Below are 25,190 nucleotides of genomic sequence, written 5' to 3'. Positions count from 1 at the left end.
GTTTTCCTCAGGTACCTTTGTGCCCCAGCCCTGGGAACACATCATTCTTTTCTAGTCATTCATTTAGCCAAATGACCGACTTCCCCTACGGCCAAGAGCTCATGGGACACGCTTTATGTACGAAGCTCACAACTAACTGCAAATTCCATCTCCTCATTACGTGTTCACTAAAAGCACTGAATCAACGTCAGAAGATGAGGACACTATCCGATAATCCATACTAACTCATTAGAGAATAGTCCCTCTTGAGAAGCTACTAGTCGCTGACATAATCATGAAATTCTGCGTCTTTTATGAAACCCGATACAGGCTCCATTTCTGCACCAGAAGAGCCCAGTTCACACACAAACGACTTACATACGAATCACTTTAATATTATCCTCCCATCTGCTCTTGGATATGCCAAGAGGTATTTTCCCTTCAGGTTCTCTGACTTACGTTATGTTGGCCTATATATACATATCTACCATTACGCTCCTCAGACCCTTACATAAAAATAAATAAATAAATAAATAAACAATATAAGTTAAAGTGTAACAATTCATAACATGCAAATATTTTATGGTGAACAGTTTTTGTCCCTGAAGCTGTGGTATCGCCCCTGGTCGGCTGTTCGTGATTTCTTATAAAACATGGCCGTTGGTGACAAAGCCCCTTTGTCTCTAACCACCGCATTACCCCACATTTAAATTGGAATCGACATCTTTACAACAGCGAGAAACTCGAAACTCGAACAGCCCTCGGGATGTCATAATCTGTTCACGAACTGCCACTGACAGATCGACATAAATTTAAAATATTTATTGTATTCTAGTAAAAATGTTGATAGTACAGGCAAGCAGGAAACTTGCGTGTCGTGTAGAATTCAAAAAAAAAATGAAAATAGACCTGTGACAGCGCTAGGAGCGACATTCCTGTCAGAGGCGGAGAAATTCGTAACCTCTGAACCTATTACATAATTTAAATATATTGTACTTATTCTACCATCATTAAAATGAAATAAAATAAAAACGACAAACGAGACTTATCACAGTGACTCAAATATCCTCACACTTCTCATTAGCAAGTCACAGAAAATCATAATGATAATATTAAAATTGTGTTTCCGTGTCCAATAAAATTAATAAAATTAGGGCTGGGCCGGTCGAAACATTTAAAATCTCCCTCACGCTTTTTTTGAAACATCTGCAAGATTTAAAAAAATATGCCGTGAAATGTCTCCATTTTACGTTACTACTGTTAAGATTTATTCTGTGTGTTACGTCAAATTACCAGTCTCTAAACATTTAATTCCACAAACGCATGATGTTAAAATTAAGAAAAGCCCTTCTTGGGAGTCTGTGATTGGTTATTCACAATACTTACAGCAACACATTGATAATAATTTGATAATATTTACGAGAATAAAATGGTGAAGTCATTAAACTGATCGAGGTTAAATTCCAGGCAGGAAAAACATTTTCTATCGGCCCTAAAATCGACATAATTATTTGTCTGTGAGTAAAATGGCTGAAGCTTGAAGGTAACAAATCACCGCCAACAGATTCCGAAATTTCGAATGAGTGGAGCTTCACCACCATTGCCTCCCTACGCTTGTCCATAATACTGTAGTTAGACAGCTGGGCGATTAATTTTAATGCACGTTAAGCATTAATTAATTGCAGAGTTTTAATGATAACAATTAAGAGTCAAGACAGACGCGAACAAAATAAAAGAAAATAGCGTATAAATAATTAATTATAACAGATTTTAAACGTAATTAACATAGTAATGACAAAAGGGAGACGTAGGAAATCATTACTTATTTTATTCATAATATTTGGTGATACGTCACGAATAGTTCATTAAACTGAGAATCTACATGCATAATGCTTACGGTTTCACGTGACCTTGAACTTTAAATTTTATAAAAACAACTTAAACAACGGTCTGTAAGGAACATAGAAACATACCACTTGTTCTTATGTCCACATAGCAAAAATTCTCCCTGCTTTCAACCAGAAATTATCTTTGCGCGAACGGAGAATGAGGTTATGTTCGACAGAACTTACATGAAATACATAAAATTAACAGTTTTCATTGGACAATACGAGTAGAGGAGAAAAATCACAAAATACTATTTTATATCTTCCAATATTCAAGCGAGCCCCATTTTATATTATAATTAGTTACCATTTCAATTAATCTCATTACAAAAATATTTGTGATCCCAGGAATGACACTTCGAAGTCCATAAAAAGTTGGTATTTTGTTCTGACCAGTCGAGTAACTATCAGCTTCTCCATTCAGATAATTAACAGTTTAAATAAGTCTTCCACCTGCGATAACAACCCGTTTGTCTGCATTTCATAATTACGCTTTAAATTTGGTTGCCACTACAAACATAAATTATTTCCCTGTACAACGTTAACCAATTGATATACGTAAGTAATGGAGAATTTTTTTTTTAGATACAGACTGAATTACTAAATATTACTTAGATAGTCTTTGGTTTCAAGGGGCTAAACAGTCTTTTGTTAATTATACAGCGTGGATCTGACCTATCACATATATCAGGTCGAAAAGTTTCATATTACACGAAACCGGAAGATACATAATTAAATCCGGTCCTCGATGTATATTCAAAAATATGCAAGGTGTACACAATTTATTTTACGACGGTATCATATATCCCCCTGCGCTTAGACTCCATGAGGATATTCATAACACGGCACTCAGTCGTGCCAACTACAGCACCAGAAATCCCCCCAGATGAATGCGATATAAAATAATTCCTGTTTAATTACCGTTCGAAGTAAATAACTTCTCGTCTTATTCCAGCTCGGTCCAACACTGTCGACGATCCATACAACACAAAAGTCCAACTTCATTCCTCTTCGCGGCGAAGAACAGAACACAGTCACACCACGATATCGCCGCGACAAAACGCAAACGGATATGTCAAGTGATGAGAATATTTTCGTCGCACTGAGACGCTGCTTAAGCGACGACGACCCGCGCGGAAACACCTCTACCGCAAGAGCGTCCCAACACGACTGGCGCCGCGAGACGACGTCGTGCAGATCGGGGGGAGGACTTGGACTCAACGGCACGGCACGGATTCGGGTATAATTGTAACGGCACGGCATCTCCTGGGGGCTTGCAAATGATCCTACAGTGGAATAATTCTTATTTTATAAACTACAATCCGTACGTGTCGTAACAAATGGCCTGTGTTTGCAAATGGATAATAAAAATGTACGAACGTCGAGGAATTTAGTATCGTGATATCAGATCACCAGGTAGAGTCTGATATGGGGAGACAACAGAACATGTCCGTCCGTCGAATTTTTCAGACGAATAAATCGTGCTGCCATCTATGATCGGGAACTGATAAACAAATATTACGCTATCGAAAGCTACTGCAAACGAGCAACTTCTAATTTACCATAATCGGTACTGCCAACAAGACGAATTATCAAACTTGTGAGCTGGGACTCTGCCCCTCTGTGACGTAAACGATTAAGAGGCGGGATGTACGAGAAACACCACACTATCTCGCCGCAATCTGTCTTAAGAAGACCCCCGGTCTACGAACGTCGTCTGAAGTTACGAATTGAAATGACTAACCAAGTAACTAGCCAACCTTTGCAGTTGATGAATAATAAATGAAAGGAGAACAGACCAGGTGTTCAGCTCAATGACCCCGTCGTGGGACTCACTCCGTAGCTACTAATGTGAACAGCCACCTGACGAATAAAATGAATCTACAGGCCGTAATTTGATTCTCATTTTGCGTACGAAACAGAGTTATTATCCCACCATAATATTTGCAACTACAAGCAACCGGAGAATACCAGTTTTAAAGTGAAGACATGAATAAAGACTAAAGAAATCTCAAGGCATCAGAATTCTACGTGAGGAGTTTGATGTTAATCGTATACAAAAGATAATGTAACGTAACTGTAACGTAATAATATCGTCGAATGCTTTTAAATCGTCGGAGATTAATACTGTCTACTTCAAAGCGTTCCCCAGGAACGACTACAAAGTTTCTCAGGAGATCGAGATTTTGAAATGGCTACCTACGAAATACTTTTAAGGCATGAAACAAGAAATGCATGCAAATGGATGGGAGAACTACGCACACGTTGGTTAATTTGGACGCCTGAGAAATACACAGCGAGTTTTGAACGTTAACACCAAATTTTGATTGAAATGGCTCTGGGCCTAGTTGGTGTTTTCATGCGTGAGGTGGTACCATTAGCACGCGTCGTGTGTGACTGCCCCATTTAACCTAAGCTTGCCTAATAACTAGTACGAAACCATTTTTGACTGAACATCACACAAAAGAAATACATCTGTGTTATTAGGATTCTAAACTTCTGGGTTCGATACTGTGAAGATGTCTGGGCAGTTACTAACACTGCTACCTCCATCCCCAGGGTAGCCAAGACCACGTTGTATCACTAAACTTTTATTACAGCTTCAAATGTGTTCACTCAAATGGACCAAATCTACAGTTTATTAAGGTCGTCATTATATAAGGCCTACTTATTAGCATTAAGGCATTAATTAATTCTGATCAGTATTTTAATATCAATAGTTACTTATACAATGTAGCAATTGTTTTAAGTTTTCTATAACTCTCCATATTTTATGACGTTAAGCGTTTGTTATCAGACTGTCATTATAAAACAATTAAACAAGTTATCACATTAAAACTATAAAAATAATTGTTATTAACTATGTTAAAAATAAGATTAATACTATTTCGAACTGATTGACTGGTGCAGTGAATCTGTGTAATAATAATGTTACTTAGAAATGTCAGACGTCGTGAAATAGCCCAATTGTTCGCCCCACAGCGTGGGAAAGTTCGGTCGAGTTGAAGCAGCATTGCACGTGACCAACCGACCAATAGCGTTTGAGCTTTGACAGGGCTCTGGTCGTTCGGCCGAGAGCCATTCTCGTGGAATTCGAGACGACAAGTTATTAATTTTCGATGTACTTACAGAAAACTTAAAGCTGGAAATCACCACGAAAAAAATGTTATTTAATCGACATTCACGTGACTGAAATTGATCAGTACCCAACGTACTTCAGCGTAGACAATGAATATTTATTTAATCTTTACTGATTTGAAAGTTAGGAAGATGAATATCAAATCTAAAACTTCTTGAGTCAATTGAATAAAAATTTTCTTGGATATTATCCATCGTCTAGTAAAATATAAAATATAAAACGTAAAAAACGACGTTTCGGAGATGGGACTCTATCGTTTTACGTTTTATATTCACTAGACGATGGATAATATCCAAGGAAATTTTTATTCAATTAGGAAGATGAAATTTAAAAGCCACTTCGGACATAAGAAACGTGTTTTAATTACTCGTATTTATACTTTATTTAAAGACGTCTTATCATAAGCTCAGACTATATAGCGTCGAATTACAGTGAGTAATGAACTGTTATGACCACATTTTGACACTCCTGACCTACATAATACGAAGCAGGAGTACCAACCACTCGGTACTACATAATAAAACCGAAAAAGTACGTAAAGATTCATTACAGACTAGTAGGAGAATCACTCCGGTATTATTTGAAGTGACCGGTGGAAGTCATCTTTACGTTTTCGTAAGAGGACAGAATGAAATGAATTGTTCCCGGGCGATCAGCAGAATCGAGTTAAGATCCAAGCTTTCGGAGACTATCTGAGCCACCATCATCAGGGCTGATCACGTAGACCATTAACACTTATCGCCTAAGGAAACTTCGTTGCATGTTGGCTAAAGGTTGCTTGAAGGATAAAATTTTGTCACGAAGACAGGCGGCTGTTAACATGGTAATCTAACTTCAGGTTCCTTAAACGGTGGATATCATGACCATGAGAATAAAGTAAATACGTATCATCCATTTTAATTGCCGTAAGTAAAAGAAAACTTTCAAAATAAAACATGCATGGATATCAGAACACGTAAAAATGGTTGCCCTGGCAACTTCTGTCTGACAAACGTTCACTCAGTTTGAATCCTTTAAATATTATATGAACTTTTCCGCCTTCTCGGTTCCATTATGAGCACAGGAACATTATCAGACATTGCAGAGTTCTAACCTACACCCACGCGACGTGACGTCAGGTAACCACGTAAAAATTTCAGATTGCAAACCAACTCCAAACTTCGCAGTGGTAACGTTTGCTAACTAGGAAACTTGAAGGTACCTCTAAAATCAATAATAAGGACACACATGTAACTGTGAAACACGCTTTGTCAAAGCAGTTTTGTGAATTAACTTTTCACACGCGTGGTTTTTCAATCAAAGCCTTGTTTTCCTACATATAAAAATTATTAAAGAGGGGTGTTATCTCGACAAATACGTCCGGGCCTGAAGATGTTTCGACGCCATTAGAAATCCCAGGTAGATTACGAAGTTTCGAATAGAAAACTTGTTCATCAACTTGGTTTAAACACATTTTGAAACGCACAAAATATAAAAACTAATCTATTAGCAAAAATGCAAACGACAGCTAACCTTTGAAAGAACTGAAGTTACGGAGTCCATTTCCACTGCGCCGAGCACTCAAACCAAACACCGCACAAGGGAACGTTCGCGAAACAACAAAATGGCTGATGGAAACATCGAGAAGCACCTGGATTTTCTCCGCCAGAGCTCGACACTGTCGCCTAACTACTACAGTGGTCGAACGAAGCGCTGGTTGCAGATACAACTCATATTCGGGCGTGGGATGACCTCGAGACAGGAACTTGCAATTTTGCAGGTGCAGTCAACAGCTTAGTGGATTCTCCGTGCAAAATATTTTGTAAAGAAGACCGACACGTCCTTTCTGTGCGAATCACTTTATAAAATGGAACACAATTTCAGATACAGCGCCATTTTGGGTGCAGCCTCCGCGAAAGATAACTAATAATAATTATAATTAATTATTTCGTGGAACCAACAAGTCAAAACAGACAGAACCATTTTAAATAAAAAAAAAAGATATTATAATCCGAAACAAAAATGGAACTTGTCTCTTAATTGATACAGTAATACCAACTGAGAGGAATGTAATTAAGAAGAAACCGGATAAGATCTTGAAATAGAAGGAACTTCTCGTTGAAATACAGAGAATGTGGAGAGTGAAAGCAAAAGTAATCCCAAATATTTATAGGAGCAACTCGAACTGTCTCCAAGTCACTCAGAAAATATTTGGCCAACATTCCGGGCGATCACGACATCAGGGAACTTCAGAAAACTGTCATTTTGGGATCTTCATACGTCATTCGAAAGAGGATGTCGTAAAATATGTAGTCATCTCTAACAATAAAATATATAATGAATATAACACGTATTAAAAACAAAATGTCTTTCGGAAATAGATTTGTCTCGGGTACATAGAAGTAAATACTCTGTCAAATGGCGAATAGATGGAACAATAATTCAATTCAATTCATTTATTATAATTTATAATAATAATATTAAAAATAATAAATCCCCTTAATCCAGGTCTGAAAAATTAGTAAAACAGGGGAAATGTTATTTTGACTAAAGATTTTAACTCAAGAGTATTTATCACACCAATAAATCAAATATTTGGAACATTTAGAGACAATTTATAAAAATTAAATTTAGATAAAACCTCCAACATCCGCGATTAATTGGTTCTTAAAAAAAGGAAAATGTTGAAGGTAAGAAATTGACATGAAAATATTCAATCCGTGATAAAACGAGTTTTTTTTTCCTGAGAAATCTTAAAACTGTACATGAAACTCATTTCTTTGGCACATAACCACAAACATTTACACTGGTCTGATGATAATTCATTACTGAAATACGTATTTTGTACTTATATATTAACATACATTAATAAGTATAAAAAATATATTAAAATTTTACAACATTTACATTTTTATCAGATTAAATTCTGTACTTTCACACGCTACTGATTTTCCAGCTTCGAAATCAGCGATAATTTTCAGTCTGGATTGCAAAGTGGTTAGTCTTCCAGCTTCCTTAATTGACTAAGCTGACTTAACCACCGATTTTATCGTAAAAATAAATAAATATGGAAACAAACTATCAGTGTAATTACAACTGTCCTGCGTACAAAGGAACTGACGAACGTCTATAAGCTCTGTGATACTTATTTACGAATACCGGGTGATCAACAACACGACAGATAAGCGAAAAAGATGTATCAGGGAACTGAGAAAAACATCGGATTACGAGGGCTGACGTACTAAATTGATCTTACAGAATACTCAAAAAATCTGTATCTTCAGCAGCAAACTTTGGTGGCCGCTTGTTACTTGTTCACAGGTGTCAACTGTTCCACGAAGCTGACAGTGGTCATTTTGAACACATGCACGATTCTAATTAACTAAGCGCCAATTCTGATGTACGTAATTGTTTAGTTTATTAAAATATATTTATATCAATCATTCAATGCGTGTATACATATTTTTAGAACACCCTATATAAGTTAATCGTTATCAATACATTTGATAAAAACTGAAAAATGTATACGTGTGCCTTGCCTGCAAGAGTTTTTGAGTAACATATTGGTTATTTTAAACGAGATTAGGAAATGTCAAAATTATTTCAGGCATTAAAAGTAAGCGGGGGAAATGTGAAATTTACACAAAAAACACTTTGAAGTATAATCAAACGCATAAATTTCATCATAATGTTTACATTTTTGAAAATAAACAAAAGAACTGCGAGAATCATCTGCTAAACTGTTAAAGCATACTTTGTTTATACAGGAAAAAATAAATTTGTCAAACCTGGAAGTCGCGAAATAGAATGGGTATAATACGTCTTCAAGACGTCAGTATAAAGAATGGGAAATGATTTCAGAAACATCGCAAAAAATGATAAAAAATCAAACAGGACAGGAAAAATCAAATGAGCATACAAACTATGGCCTTCTACAAAAGAATCTAAGATCAAAACGAATATAAACGTTGTAAAACAAAGAGAAAAGTCTGAAAAAGGCAGGAACCTGTCCTCGAAATCATTCCCTTTTACATGTCCCAGTTGATACAGAGACCGAAGGCTGACGCCTCCAAAGTTAAATAAAATGTATTCACAGCCATCACGTGGTTCTACAAACATCAATAAACGCTGCATAACTTCGAAAATATATTAACAAACACCAGTTCACGAGCTCTGTGAGCAAAATATCATAAAAGGCTAATTCCGTAGTTCTTTCATAAATTTCAAGGTCATGTTTTATTTATAGTTTATTCAACGACGTTTTTCAGTAACTCAGTCTACATTGCGTCAAATGAGAGGATCTTACTAAATAATAAATTAGGAAGGAAGTGGAAGGAATTTGCCGTGGCCTACTTCAAGGTACTGTCCCGTCATTTGTCTGGAGGGACTGAGGAAAACGTCGAAAGATCTCAGTCATGATAGCCCGTCTCCGGGCAGAGATTTCTAAACCGGGTCCTCCCGGATACGAAGCAGGATTCAGAGTTAAAGGTGAGAGACAATGGAAGAAATTACCTCAAAGTAATTAAGGATTGGAAATTGACAGCGATGAGACACAAGAATTAGAAAGCTTCAAATCTCTTACGAAGTTATTTCCAGCTAACTTCTTCGCGGAGTGTGAGGCCTTGTGTCGAAAATCTAGTTTTATTATTGGTAGAAGAATCTTGTATACGAATACACACAAATCATTCCACGCATACAATTGAATCAGGCGTGCGTTTTATACAAATACAACATTTTGGAATTCGGATGATTCGAATACCTCACATTCCAGCCATAGAATTAGTGCAAATTCGCCTGCATACTCATTAGTACCGTATTTGTACACGTCGATTTTTAAAAATCCTAATTAGCTGTTTAACTATTTGATTAAATTACACTACACGGGTTAATATCCAATATAATTCCTCTCGCTTCGATACGATGGCAACAGCGAACCTGGAAGTGCATACTAATTTTTTTTCGAAAAGAAATATTAAAGTCCCATAACACTCTCGTAATTACGAATGAGAATTAATGCAGAATTAAGGTCCCAGGCGCACTAACTCTGATGGTCGCAACTGTATGGCCGAATTTAATCCTAGAACAGACCAATAAGGAAGGAGGTCTCATTCCGATGACCCCAAACATCACACGTAACCTCACTGTCATCAACATAAAACAGTGAAATTACGTCATTAGACGACGACTTTCCTGCAGAGGATACAAACGTTTTGTAAATATAAAATCATCAGGATTACGTCGCATAACACCTCAACTTAATTATAAGAGGATACAAATTTATGTTCTTTGATTCGCGTCGAATCAACTGTTTAGCTGAGTCAATGAACCAACATGCCGTTGCCAGAGAGAGATAAACACTTTGAATTCCGATATGTTTCAAAGGAGACGAAAAAATCGACGGTCCCCCACGAAATCAGAAACGAGGTCATAATTGTTTAGGAAGATAAAAACCCGTGTTGGCATGATGGGTGCTGTTTCTGACATTTCTCTGAAAAGAACGCCTGAACATTACGAGTTTTATAGAAATAATTGAACAGAAGTTACAAAAACTTCTGTGTTAGGTTATGTAATTCGTTTTACAAACAGGCCCTGTTGAATAAATTGGTTTAAAAAGTGCATATTACAACTCGGAAGGTGTACTGAGGTATTACGTAAGCCTTGTCTCGCGAAATTCAAATTCCACAAATTTAAAAATGTCTAAATCTCCTAAATTTTATGAATTCCTAAGTCCCTACAATTTTACAATTTTTGTTTCTCGAAATTTCAAAATCCATAACTAAAAATTGTTCTAATACCCACACTCTAAATTCCACCATTTAAAATTATTTTTTAAACAAGTCCTAACCAAAACTTTCTTAATCGAAACTAAATGAACCCAGCCTAACCGAACATTACATGTCTTTACTTGGCCGAACGGACCTCACCTAACCTAACAACCGATATTAACATCCCAAAAATAAAAATTCTTTAAACTAATACTTTGGCAGATTACATTTACATGAATATGATTACCAGAGCAACCACGGTTCCCGTCTGATTTCTAGGAACCTGAAAAATAAAGTACACAAAACAATAATCTTGCGTCTTGTTTTGTATGGGTGCGAAACATGGTCTCTCACTCAAAGGGAGGAACACAGATTGCAGGTGTTTGAGAATCGGGTGTTGAGGAGGATATTTGGGCCTAGGAGAGAAGACGATGGGGCGTGGAGAAAACTGCATAATGATGAGCTTACAGAACCCGAAGGTTCATCACCGAACTAACCAAAGCCCTCCACCGGGCCAACAAAATCCAGTCTCCTTCAACTCCTATCTCCCATAGATCCCGCCTGAGATTATCCTCCCATCTACGTCTAGGTCTCCCCAGTGATCTCTTCCCCTCAGGCTTCCTCCTGCCTGAGATTATCCTCCCATCTACGTCTAGGTCTCCCCAGAGGTCTCTTCCCCTCAGGCTTCCTCCTGGCTGAGATTATCCTCCCATCTACGTCTAGGTCTCCCCAGAGGTCTCTTCCCCTCAGGCTTCCTCCCGCCTGAGATTATCCTCCCATCTACGTCTAGGTCTCCCCAGAGGTCTCTTCCCCTCAGGCTTCCTCCCATCTACGTCTAGGTCTCCCCAGAGGTCTCTTCCCCTCAGGCTTCCTCCTGCCTGAGATTATCCTCCCATCTACGTCTAGGTCTCCCCAGAGGTCTCTTTCCCTCAGGCTTCCCGGTGCACACCTCTTGTCCCATCCATGCGCGCTACATGCCCAGCCCATCTCATTCTTCTCGACTTAATCACCCTGACAATACTGGGGGAGGAGTACAGATTTTCAAGGTCAACTTGACACCTGAGCCACTGTTCGTGCCAGGTGTGCAAACATCGTAAAGATGCGAAAATAATGCATTCACGAGTAAAACGCAAAACCACTTGCCGCTGTCTTGTGAAGAATTCAGCAATGCGCGTATCTTCACTATGAACTGTCAAATAACACCATAACACACCTTAACGAAATTTCGCGACAAACGAAGCGTCTATCAGCGATAAGTGCGACATCACGCGATAAAACAGCTATACTTAACAACCGTACCAATTTCAAGCAGTTTATCAGCTCGAAAAGGGCGCAAGGCCGCAAGAGATAAATATTTCCATTAGTTTTGTGCCTGAAGCGGTTCACGCATGCGCTCTGAATACAAAGATCTATTCAAGATTCTCATTGAATCTCACAAACCAATCAGATTGGTTAGGCGGTTTAAAATGTCTTTAAATTATACTTACTGTAACATGAACATACGTAAACATGGTCTGAAAACGCAGAGAAACATACTTCATACGTCACATTCTGAGACACAAGGCTCTGTGGGAACTAGAGCCTTACAGATTTTGACCTCGCTCCAAATTCGTACCGGATATAATAAACTCAAAAGTTAAAAATTCTAGACCCGGCGAACAACAGAGGTGAGCATTTGTAGAGTAATTCATAACCTAAGGAAAATCACGAGTAAAAAGGACATATGTAGCACCTTCAGGAAGGAAAGCTACGTTTAAAGCTACACGGGATACAAGACACAACATCACTAAATCGATCCAGGGACGTAAAAATTCAACTAGATACACGTGAATCAATTACAAGGTTGAAGGCTGTCTTCTGGGTTGTAGGGTCGTCTAATCTGGTAGACGTTCACCGACGTTTGAGACGTCCATGTTGATTCCATCTTAATCGCCCTGATGATGGAGGCAGCAAAGACAAGCGAAACGTTCGAAATCTTCTACCAGACTACACGACGCTAAAACCCAGAAGACGGTCATCTTCGAACTCAACGCCGTTAAAACATCAAAAACGTCCAGAGGTTGCAAGAAAGACAAACAACAGCACGTGAGTGGGAAATTTGGTTCTGAGACAGATGAAGTTAGAAGACGGTAGAGGCAGAAGGAGCGTCGCGTGGCACACTTTAGGAGCATTGCAGACGATCACAGGGTTTTGGAACTATCAATTAATTACCTGGACCAGAATTTCAAAACTGCACGACAATTTAGTCAGTCAGAGTCTCACAAAACTTCATCCCTTCAACATCAACATTTTCCTACCCCTATCCCAGCACAAAACAACTTTCTTCATTTGACGACAACAAATCTGTTAAGGGCATTAACGCTTCTCATTACATCCTTTATTTCTGTTTATTATGACAGAACTAAGTTCCCAGTGAACGCCTTGCTTCAAGGGGCTAACGCAACACTCCAGGTTGATTTTCAGCTCCAGATGTTGATAAATAATCCGTAAGTAATTATCTTAATTGGCATTTGCGCTCAGACTTTAGAGGGACATCTTCGTAAGTACAACAACAATACACGTGCGTGTATATATATATATATATATATATATATATTAAAAACGCCACTGTATAAAGTAATTAGTTACGTGCGTTGTTGGGTAATTAGTGGACGAATGACCAACTTCATATCAGACACGTCTTATAGTAGGTTTATAGTGCTCTAAACCAGTGATATTCAACCCAGGGTACGCGAAGACATCTTAGGGGTATGTGAAATTTAAAAAAAAAATATTTTATGATAAACACTGAATAATCAATAATGTAATTTATTTTAGATATAGATTATATACTATATATAACTTGAATTATACATCAACAACTTTGGGGGTACAAAGTTCAAGAGAAATTATATCTGGGGGTACGCGAAGACATCTTAGGGGGTACGTGAAATTTAAAAAAAATATATATTATTTTATGATAAACACTGAATAATCAGTAATGTAATTTAATTAATTTATTTTAGATGTAGATTATATACTATGTATAACTTGGATTATACACCAACAACTTTGGGGGTACAAAGTTCAAGAGAAATTATATCTGGGGGTACGCGAAGACATCTTAGGGGGTACGTAAAATTTAAAAAAAAAATATTATTTTATGATAAACACTGAATAATCAGTAATGTAATTTATTTAATTTATTTTATATATAGATTATATACTATATATAACTTGAATTATACACCAACAACTTTGGGGGTACAAAGTTGAAGAGAAATTATATCTGGGGGTACGCGAACAAAAAAAGGTTGAATATCACTGCTCTAAACGAGACCATATACAGCAACCAACCGTACTTAGGTATTATCTGTTAAATACCTTAGAAGCTCGTAAAAACGTTGTTATAATGAGAAAATCTTTCACGAAACTTATGAACAGAAGAATCAAAATTATCTTCACGTGACAACAGTACGAGAAATAATTATTGTGGTACAGTTGTCACCCTGGATACCATTCCTAACAGACGTCAGTGAATGGCCTCTCATTTTTCCTGTTAATATTGCGATGGGGGTGAGAACGTGTATCTATGGCTCTGGCCCGCTAACAGGTCCATTATTCATCCCCCAGGTAACGCATGAGTGAATATGGAGCATCCGTTGAATAATATTGACAGGGGAGAAACGAGGAACTCGGAGAAAAATCTGTTTCAGAGGCATTTCGTCCATCGCAAATCCCTACATAGACTGCCATCAGCGAACGTAAGAGCTTTCGTACTAAGAAGCAGACGGCTAACCGCCTGAGCTACAGCACAGTCTTTTAAATATTCCTTACTTCAGCACTACTAAGATTACATTATCACATTAAAAGTTTTGATTTCCTAGAATTATCGTTTTGTTATACAAGAACTTCGTATTAAAAATATTAACTAATGAATCAGAATAACATTATGACACGTACAACAAAATATATCACTGAGGTGTCGCGATCTACAGTACACAAAAGTAATTACCTGTGACGTATGCAAATTGGGAAGTCACGTGCTGCAGTACTAGCAAACCGAAAAACGTCGTGCCTCTTCTGATTTGATGTTAATTTGAGTCGTAATACTTTAAAACGTTGCAAGTTATGGAACTGTCAGAAATAATAAAGTATTTTTTTTATTTAGTGTTCTGTGTGACGACAGGTCCATATGAACAGGATCCTTCCATCCTTTTCTCGGACTGGGACCTGTTCATATACGTTCTTGGCAGATGATCCAGAAGTGGTTTGCCATTGCCTTCTTCTGTGTGTGAATGGAGTAATTGTTGGGATGCCACGGAGGAAAACTCCGTGTTGCCTAGACCACGGCCTTGCCCAACACAAATTATAAATTCGGGCACCGCCGGGAATCGAACCCGAGACCCCAGGATTACAAGGCCAGCGTTCTAACCGCTAGACCACCTCATCTTATTATTATTTAGTGTTCTGTCTGACGACAGGTCCATATGAACAGGATCCTTCCATCCTTTTCTCGGACTGGGACCTGTTCATATACGTTCTTGGCAGATGATCCAGAAGTGGTTTGCCATTGCCTTCTTCTGTGTGTGAATGGAGTAATTGTTGGGATGCCACGGAGGAAAACTCCGTGTTGTCTAGACCACGGCCTTGCCCAACACAAGTTATAAATTCGAACCCGAGACCCCAGGATTACAAGCCCAGCGTTCTAACCGCAAGACCACGATACTATACCACTACTACCAACCCACAGCTGAAAACAAATCACTATACCTACAAACGGCTAAGGAATTATAAAAATATTAAACTTTTGTTCGACATGAACGTCGTATTATGAAGTTTTATTAAATAAGTTTTCTCTTCGAAATAATTACCGCAGTAACGAGATTGGAGTTACGTCACGACATTTTATATCTGACGATTTCTTCGGCTAAGAGACGCGACAGACAGACAAATTAGTCCCTTATAATGCTTTTCGCTTGCAGGGGAGTGTAATGGGTGCACAAAATCTCCAACCTTGTGACGTCTCGGAGTCCACACAGTTCTACGCCCGCTCTAACCCCGAGGAACACAAAAATACTTTAAAATAAATGGTTTCGAATTCAGGGAGAAATATTTTATTAAATGGATTTAAACTTTATTTGCGCGTAAATAAATTCTATTATATGACAAATATTTATATTTTCACTGTTGTTCGTGCAAGATGGACAGATGTGTTGGCACTTTTCCACAGAAAACAGCGTATGGCGTGTTTAATGAATAACGAAACTGGAAAGGACTTTGAAGGAATCTGTCAATACCAGTTCGCTGTCTGATCCCTGAATTTTCCTATAGGGATGATAAAAAAACACACAGTCGATGTTCATTTTGATAATTGAACATGGGAGCTCCCGAGTACACACTTATCAGCACCGAGGTTTGATATGAATAGACATTTTCTGGAAGCATACGTAAACAGAACACACTTTTAAAAATTACATAAGGCACTCTTGCAGTAAAGTACGAGGCAGCATCGGCTGTCCTACTCCAGGAACTACAACGCAAGCTGGCAAGTTCTGCCCGACCTCACATCGACCTCACAAGTACTCGGCGTGGCTTCTGTTTGACTGTTGTTAAGATGTCTGCTGCTACAAAGACGTGGAATTGATGTCGGTACAGCATCTACAAAAATACTATTCAATTACCTTCACGTACAAGATCATTTTCTGTAAATTTGTCTGCAAAGCGAGAAAATTATCATCGAAAAATATCTGACGTACACACCCCAAAGCTCCCGTGTGTTAAAAGGATCGCAGTGTGCGAATGGTGAGAGTAATGTTTAATGGCGGCTGAGTGATGTCAAGAAATTTTGGGACTGAATGTGGTTTACATCGAAACTCGCGGTGCGCTCTTATCAGACCGGTTAAAAGTCTTTAGGAAACAACTCGCAATTTATTTATTTAAAGATGCGGTTTAAGAATACTTCCTAGGATTTCACCTTTAGTGCTTACCTTAATTGATTTAAGTTGAGTAGTAATTATATTTACAAACTGACTGAACGCTCAATAGCATTAACCCTGAATTCTTTATTCTTATGATATGATTCTCTGTGTAAACAGGGATTATTTCCTTAAACAGCGTTAACCAGTTGATCTTCGTAATGGTGAAGTGTGGTGTTTTCTTTTCGGTACGGACTGAATTCTTAAATACATAATATTTAGACGAGCTTTGACTTCAAAGGGTAAACCAGCTGATTTTCGTAATGGTGAAGTGTGGTGTTTTCTTCGCGGTACGGACTGAATTCTTAAATACGTAATATTTAGACGAGCTTTGACTTCAAAGGGTAAACCAGCTGATTTTCGTAATGGTAAAGTGTAGTGTTTTCTTCGCGGTAGGGACTGAATTCTTAAATATTATTCAGACGACTTTCTGCTTCAGAGAATGACATAATGTTGTTGTTTTTTTAAGAAAACCTAAGCGATGATAAAAGAAGATAAATTACAATTAATTTTATTGCATATTTATATTAAATTGAATCTCCAAGTCTGATAGAGGGAAGCTTCAGAAATTTATTTTTTATATTTGTAAGCGACGGTATATTTTCCTGCAGGCAAAGTTAAGAGACGGCTACAATTTTAGTCACTTTTGCAGACTCTGATATTTGGTTTCAGAAAATATGATCTTGTTCGATTACTCCTTAGAAACGCAACCATCGGAACCAATGAGTAGCTGTTATAAGACGACGACATCCGGCGAAGAACACGCGACACGCGTCTATCAGCTTTACGCAATCTGTCTGCAATTAGCGGGAAATTAGACCAATCCAAAGCCGGGATTCCAGCTCCACAATTAGATTACTGCGATCGGAATTTGTTCAGACGTTTACTAAGTGAATTGATCAGTAGTTCCATTAAAAATTGAAAACAAAATAGGTTTTTATAAATCGCGTACCGCTGAGAGACAACACGTATGAAAAATTAAGTTATTTCGGACGTTCTCACACAATATATATCACGTGACAAGCGTGTCCTTTGCTCCGTGAGACAGACAAGGCACTGGACCTACCGTTTTACCCGCTCATCAGTCCCACAGAAATACAAAACTCTTATTCGTTAATCTATTTAATGGATAAATGTCAATTTTGAAGCGTAAATTCTGTAGAATCATTAATGAAAATGTTACGGAATGAAGGCAGCGTATCTTATTTACTGATGTAATCAAGTCAAATATATAGATTAAATGTTTTGCTAGAAACTCGACCTACCAAACTAATAAACAGAACCCTCAGGTCCAACACCTACAACACCAAAGCCTGTCACCTGCTACGATCCTGAGCCAACTCCATCCACTTGCCATCCTCACAGCCTACCTCCCTAAGATCCATCTCAATGTTATCCTCCCATCCCATTCTTGGTTTGTCCAGTGGTCGTTTCCCAGAAGGAAAGATTGTAGGAGGGTTTCTGCATTCTTGGTTATGGAATCCACACCATCGACAAGCAAATTTGCGTCATCAGCATAGACCAGTAAGTACCTAGTGCAGACAATTCAGTTCGAACCCTTCCTGATGAACACGTTTTAGAGCAAACTTAAAAAGCATTGTGGATAAAGCATCCCCCTGTTTGAGACCCTTGAACATAGGGAAAGGAGCCGACACAAGGTTGCCTATACGAAGTCTACTAGATACCCCATTCTTACAGTTCTTAATTAACCTAACAAGTTTCTTTGGTATTCCAAATTCAATCAAAATGCCATAAAATACGTCTCTTCTAACAAATATTTGGTGAACTGATCCATCATACGTCCACGTTCTCTCTAATATTTATCGAATGCAAAAGATCTTGATGTACGTACCATCGAAATATTAAGCTCGTGTACTAACCACTTCGCAGTGAAGGCGTATTTAGGAATAATTAATAAACATTTTTAGAACATTGCAGTACATCTTGTGATACGTACGAAGTTTAGAACAGAGTGCAGAACTCGCTGAATTATTGACGCGAGATATCGATTTCCTTCGCTCGTTCTATTTTACCCTCCGAAACGTTTTACACATAATCGTTTTACCGCTGAGCAAGCCACGAACTTTAAAGTTTATGGATAAACTTTCACTGTTCAAGTAAACATTGAAATCAGAAAGCAAACAGATATCATCAACCGGTGTTTCTAATATCCACTGAACACGCGACATAATTTTATAAATTCAAATTTTACTACAGCTTTCTATAATGTAATAGATTTTTCGTGAATTTCCCTGCGTTGCCGGACATTTAACCTTTGCGTGTTGGCAAGCGTGGCGTGACAATGTTATGAGCCACGAATGGAGCTGGCCACGTTGTCAACTTTGCTGACAGCGCCACTACATAGCACGGACACTCTTAAAATTAATTTGTTGCGTGACTCCGTTATCCTTATGATGGCTACGAAAACGCGTACTTACACTACAAGACGACACGTTCCTTGCCAAGAGAACACCAACTCAACGGAAGCTTAAATACATTAAACTCATCCTCAGGAATTTTAAGACTTCCACAAATAATAAACACACAAATAGGATTACAAATTTTATACTGCGTAAATTATAATTAGCTTCGCCATTCAATCCGTGATTCGTCTCAACGCACTGACGTATTTTGACCAATGCGATTTTCCCGATGGTTAGACTAAGGTTAATTAACGTCGAAGTAAACTGTTTTCTAGACATTATCCATCGTCCAATAAAACCCCGACGTTTCGGAGATGAGAGTATCTTCGTCTTCAGGTAAAACCTAACTCTGTTGGGCCCAATCGATAGAGATAGTCCCTCCAACAGAGTAGGTCTTACCTAAAGACGAAGATAGACTCATCTCCGAAACGTCGGGGTTTTATTGGACGATGGATAATGTCTAGAAAACAGTTTACTTGAACAACGTTTCATCGTCACAAACTTTCAGAATTGAGTTGATTAATGTTATCATCGATAATAGCGCAAGATTCTTCTTATTCTTCTTGAACCAGCTGAATTCTTGCGTTTATAAAGAATTTCAAAGTATTTATGTTAAAAAAAGGCTCTCGTTAATATCATATTGACTAGATATTCAGGGTAAGTGAAATCATTAATGTATTAAAATATAATTTTTAACTGACATGTACATAAAATATTTAAATAAATTTTCAACAATATCACTAATTTTTTTTTCAGACGTAGGACGGAACAGATATTTACGGATGATTGAAAATTCGAATCATAGTTGTAAATTATGTGACATATATATATATATATACAAAATGACGATTCACGCGCCACCTTGAGCCACTCTTGCAATGAGGGCAGCTTATTATCATGACAGGAACTTGATGTAACTCTTGCGTGCTCGATCCACAAATGCATTTAATATAACGCGGTTTAAGCCCAAAATATCATCAATCATAGTTCCACCACTAAGCTGATACGTTATCTGACACTGCCTGAGCACGTGATACTGAGAAAATCATCTATACCCCAAAAACATCCAGGGATTCCCTTCTAAATGCGCTCCAGAAAAGAATCTAAATCTTCAACCGTCCCTCTATTAAGTTACCAAAACAATTACGTAGGTTGTGATGTGAATGTATTTCGTAACTTACCATTAATCACGGGAGTTTTAACATCGCAATTTTATACATCACATGGTCGTCTTTTAAATCTAACAGTCGCTTAGCCGATCATGGGATTTGATGATTTTAATTGTTGTATTTATTTTGTTCATCGCCGTATTCACAAAACCTTACTGTTTTAATAATGTACTCTTTCCGTTAAACGAAGCCCTCAATTTTCATACCTAAGACATCAATTATTCATTTTAATAATATATTTTTTTTAATTTTGCTGGGTATAATTTTAAATTAGTTTATCATTTCCTACGTGCATTCCCCTAGCCATGTTGTCCTACTTACATGACGACAGAAGTTCGTAATCAAGGCAAAAAGTTAAGAAGATAATTATCTGATTCTTATCCTACAAATCTTGTGTTGGTAACAACTAATTCAGCTATTACAATTTTATAGTAAAAAAATAAAATATAATTGAGCACATTGGCTTGCGTGTTGAACCCGTGCATAAATCATTAAATTATTAATTTCATTTTTAAACATTTTATGTTATTATTATCAATGTTATAAACTTATAAAATGTGTTTAAATACAGATTTTGCCTACGATATATTTGTCGGTCATAAACTCAACGTTCTGCTAACTCGCCAAAATTAAAAGTGTTGAATTACAAGAAATTTATCACACGCAAATCAAAGACGTGTTCGTGTTGTTCTAAATTTCACAAAACTAACCTCCAAAGAAAAAAAACAATTACATTATTATCGTACCATAAATATTTCGAAGAATATAAATTAATATTTCTCCCGCCAAAAATGTTCGTACACCGGCAATTTTATTATTACCGACTTCAGAAAAATAAAAATTTTAGATGCGATGTGATATAGGACGGAAGAACGTATGATTCAAATTTCGTGAAAATCTGTCAGTTATTTTAAACGTTATAACGGAGCCCAAGCACAAACAAAGATGGCGCACTGATCACAACAGCGAAATTAATTTAATTATCAAAGAAACGTCGTAAGGGAACTTCATTAAACAATTCACTACATTTCAATGGAAAAGTTTATTCGGCTGTTAGCACATGTTTTGAAAATAATTTGCTGCTCTAATCACGAATACTACGCGTGTTGTTTAAGTTTGCTGGATGAACGTTTCGTGTGACGATATTTTTAGGCACCCAGTATCAATTTGCCATCTTCGGCACGCACTTAAACCTCATATTACAATTGTTTCGATGTTTATTCCAGCTGACAAGATCCTGCTCGTTTTTATTCGATTAAATCTTAAAAATATAATCGAACGCCTATTGGTATAGCATATAGCAGCGAAATTGTATCAATTTCATTAGTTGCATGAAATGACTCATTACCTTCTTAATCTGGAGATCAAGAATTAAAAAAATGTTTTTCTGTTGATCATTTATCATATTTTGTCAATATTAACATGGTTACAATTAGTACTTAAGATAACACAGGAAAAAATTATAATTTTCTGACGTCATGAATGAGGGCTGTGTTAACGAACACATTACACAGCACACATTATGTGTTAAAGAATTTCAGAATCTTGCCGACACAATTTGAAGAAGTAATCAAGAATCATGAGTTGATTCCCGGTGGAAAGTTTTAATTAAACAAAAGCGATTTTAAAATCCGTGGTTCACTTTTCACGCAGAAGAAAGAAACGTAATTCGTAAACAGAGTGTGATGTTTTTTTAAGTGTATTTACCAGGAAGAATCTTCATATGTCAAAGACCTAAATTAAGATTCAATATTTTTTGGACGGCCCCTTGAAGTTATGTTACCGTTAGTGTCGTATACACGGTAAAATTACGAAAACGCAGTTCCTGATTACACCAACATAACAGACGCTAAATGTCATGTTCTGCCTACAACGTCGATCAAACCAAAACGTGTAATATCACGACGAATTATTAAATTTGATTTTAATATTAAAACACCAGACCTTAGCAAACAATGAATTTTCAATATCTGTAAGCAGTGCCTGAATCAAACAAACCAAAACCATTTTTAGCCACGAAACTAATTAACAGACTACGACTGAAACTCATTAAAACTGACCTCTCGTGCGGCAAATTAAAACCTGCGATACCTGAAGTCACGTTATTCTGTCATAGTCCCAAGCAAACGAGAAATCCTCTTCGAAAGTTCGACCCATCGCTGGATCTCATCATTGAAGAGTTCGAATCATTTAACACACGGGATATAAATTTTCATATGATAGACCAATATCCTTTAGGACCTCACAAATCCCATACATTTTGAATGTTTCCTATTTCCGAGCTGTCAGTCTATCGAGCTATCCGTTATCTGACTATCATAAAATTAATAACTAACAAAAGTTCCTGGTTGCATAAAATTCCTGAATCTATCGCGTGTCGAGGAACGTAAGTCCAATGTTGATAGAGGTTCCTTTTTTTAAAAGAATTCCAACATCTGACAGCGGATACTCTTATGAACATCGTCTGGATATATTTCCTCCTGCTATGGTTTTCTAATTAACCCTTAATTATTCCCAGGAAGGTTTATTTTTCATCAGCAACTTGCATTTCACCAACCAAAATTATCCTCTCTTTTACTTCCATCCAAATTACCTCGGAAAGTGACAGAGCGTAGTTAAATTACCGTGGGTTCGAATCCCACTCAAGCCATGGATGTTTGTCCTGTGTACAGGCAGAGGCCTCGCGACTGGCCGATCCCTCGTCCAAGGAATCCTACCGAATGTCTAATAGATCGATGCTACGAAAAGTTGGGGACCCGCAGTTCTCAGGAACCTGAAGAACGGGTCGTTCCCAGTACCCACTTACATTGTCATTGGTCTGACAAGGACAAGGCCCCTCTGGAATACTGATCGTCTGTCGGGCGATTCAGTCTCCAGTAACGTGTAATTTATGATCAGAACTTATTCCGAGTGTCGTTATAATGACAACTTACAATTGATTTAACGATTACTTTTAAAACTTACAGCTTTAAACTTACAACTTAAGAGTTTCTCTAAGCTAAGATTAATCTGACAGCAGATTAAATAAAGTCCCCGCGTAACCCACACTATCACAGTGTAAATATAGACATAATATCTGTCGTAAAAAATTCAAACTGGGATTTAACCACAATTTACGAGGGAAATTACAATGAAAAAGATAAATTGTAATTCGTCATGACAGTTCCCATGAACTTCTTGTGAGCCCACGGTTAATATACATGGCGATCTGCATTTACCGTTCCATTACAGCCAGGTGCCCCCTGTAATAACGAATCAGACATCGCGGTGGCAGGTACGTAGGCGTTATCTGGTGGACGACTCGACGGACAGAGTGGGATTAATACGCCAACGTAGGTAAAATTCATCCATAATTACAGCAACATAGGCCTATCAAATCACAAGGACTCCCTTGCAAACATCGAAACAGAAACCTTCTAACTCCGTAACACAAGTCGCTGAAAGGGTTTACTATTCCCGGCCTCCTCAAATTAATGAATGTTCCATGTACGTTCACGAGAACCCTCGAATAATGAAATGTTTGCAGACAGTTAACCCGATGCAAACTACAATTCAATCTACAGAATGAAATGTATACCGATACATGGGTCTCAGACATGCAATTTCTACATTTAGAAATCTACTCAACCATCATTCCAATTCCAGGGCTTCAAAAACAGCTCGTCGTTCTACCTAGATGTCTCTCCCCTCCCCCCCCCCCCCCGGCATTGATTCACGCTACATGCATTTAAACTTTTGATTTAACCATTCATTTACCTTCTTTAAATTATATAACAGATTAATATCTAATAATATCTTTCTGTCTTGAATCCGAAATCATTTTCTCTTTTACGTTTTGAGGTAGGATGGTTTTATTCAGGACTCGAAAATGTAGCGACAGATTTCGAAAACCGTCTGTGTTCATCCGGAATAGAAACTTTGAGAAGAAATTCATCTGGAATATTGAGATTTCAAGTTCTCGCGTTGGTTAGTGATGAATATGACTTTTCTGTGACGATGGAAACAGTAAGCACCTCTGAAACGTCGGTGAATGTCTACGAGACTACACGGCGATAACATTCGAGAAACCTCAGGGCATCACACTGGCGTGTGGCAGATCTTCTTCGTCCAAACCAGAGACTGTATTATTTCGATTCAAAAATCATTTTTTGTCAATCTTGCACCGGAAACACTTGAGAGTGCTGGCGGCCATGAGGATGCATGTGACTGCATATATAATACGCTAAGCGTCGCTGTCATCCGATGGCTGTAAGCCATTGGCGAAGTCCTTGTTCCGTTCATACGGTTTCATCCCTGAGCCAATCAAATACGACAGAAGATTGCGTCAAATTGTCAAGAATCTCACATCGAACACGGCTAAGAATTAATATTAATAATATTCCCAAAGATGAAAATTCAGCTAAAGGGAAGGAGATTTGAGACGATAGAAGAGATTCAGGCAGAATCGCAGATGGTGCTTGACAGGCTGACAAAGAAAGATTTCCAGGGATGCTTCCAGGCTTGGCAGCGGCGCTGGGATCGTTGTGTTCACTCCCAGGGGAACTACTTCGAGGGTGATGGATGAATTTAATACCTGAGATAAGTGTACGGGTTTTTATAGGCGCAGTCTAGAAACTTTCCGATCGCACCTCGTATGTTATCAGAGACTTAGAAATGTGTGACAGGAACATATTAGAATTAATCTGCATTGAACATGAAAATTTTATAAGATTCTCTTGGACACCTCTGTATTTTTATTATTATTTAGTGTTCTGTCTGACGACAGGTCCATATGAACAGGATCCTTCCATCCTTTTCTCGGACTGGGGCCTGTTCATATACGTTCTTGGCAGATGATCCAGAAGTGGTTTGCCATTGCCTTCTTCTGTGTGTGAATGGAGTAATTGTTGGGAT

At 37.7% G+C, this 25,190-nt stretch overlaps 1 protein-coding gene across 18 annotated transcripts in view; it reads right to left on the bottom strand.

The window, feature by feature from the left end:
* LOC110826776 (agrin-like) overlaps positions 1 to 25,190 on the bottom strand; it is a 741,485-nt gene that overhangs the window by 535,503 nt on the left and 180,792 nt on the right. Inside the window, exon 1 of one of the 18 annotated variants that reach the window (XM_087345750.1) lies at positions 6,517 to 6,596. The exons of 15 other annotated variants lie outside the window; for them this stretch is intronic. The gene's annotated coding sequence lies outside the window, so the exon portion shown is untranslated. Of the gene's footprint in view, positions 1 to 2,786; positions 3,035 to 6,516; positions 6,597 to 25,190 lie in introns of those variants that run through there. 2 more of the 18 variants (XM_087345729.1, XM_087345728.1) reach the window with 2 other exon arrangements.

This window comes from Zootermopsis nevadensis, unplaced genomic scaffold (assembly GCF_977971745.1).
Source record: "Zootermopsis nevadensis isolate Lab colony 2312 unplaced genomic scaffold, Znev_1.0 Znev_ptg000009l, whole genome shotgun sequence".
NCBI lineage: Eukaryota > Metazoa > Arthropoda > Insecta > Blattodea > Termopsidae > Zootermopsis > Zootermopsis nevadensis.
The sequence above is the reverse complement of the archived record's forward strand: the minus strand, read 5'-3'. Positions and strand labels throughout refer to the sequence as shown.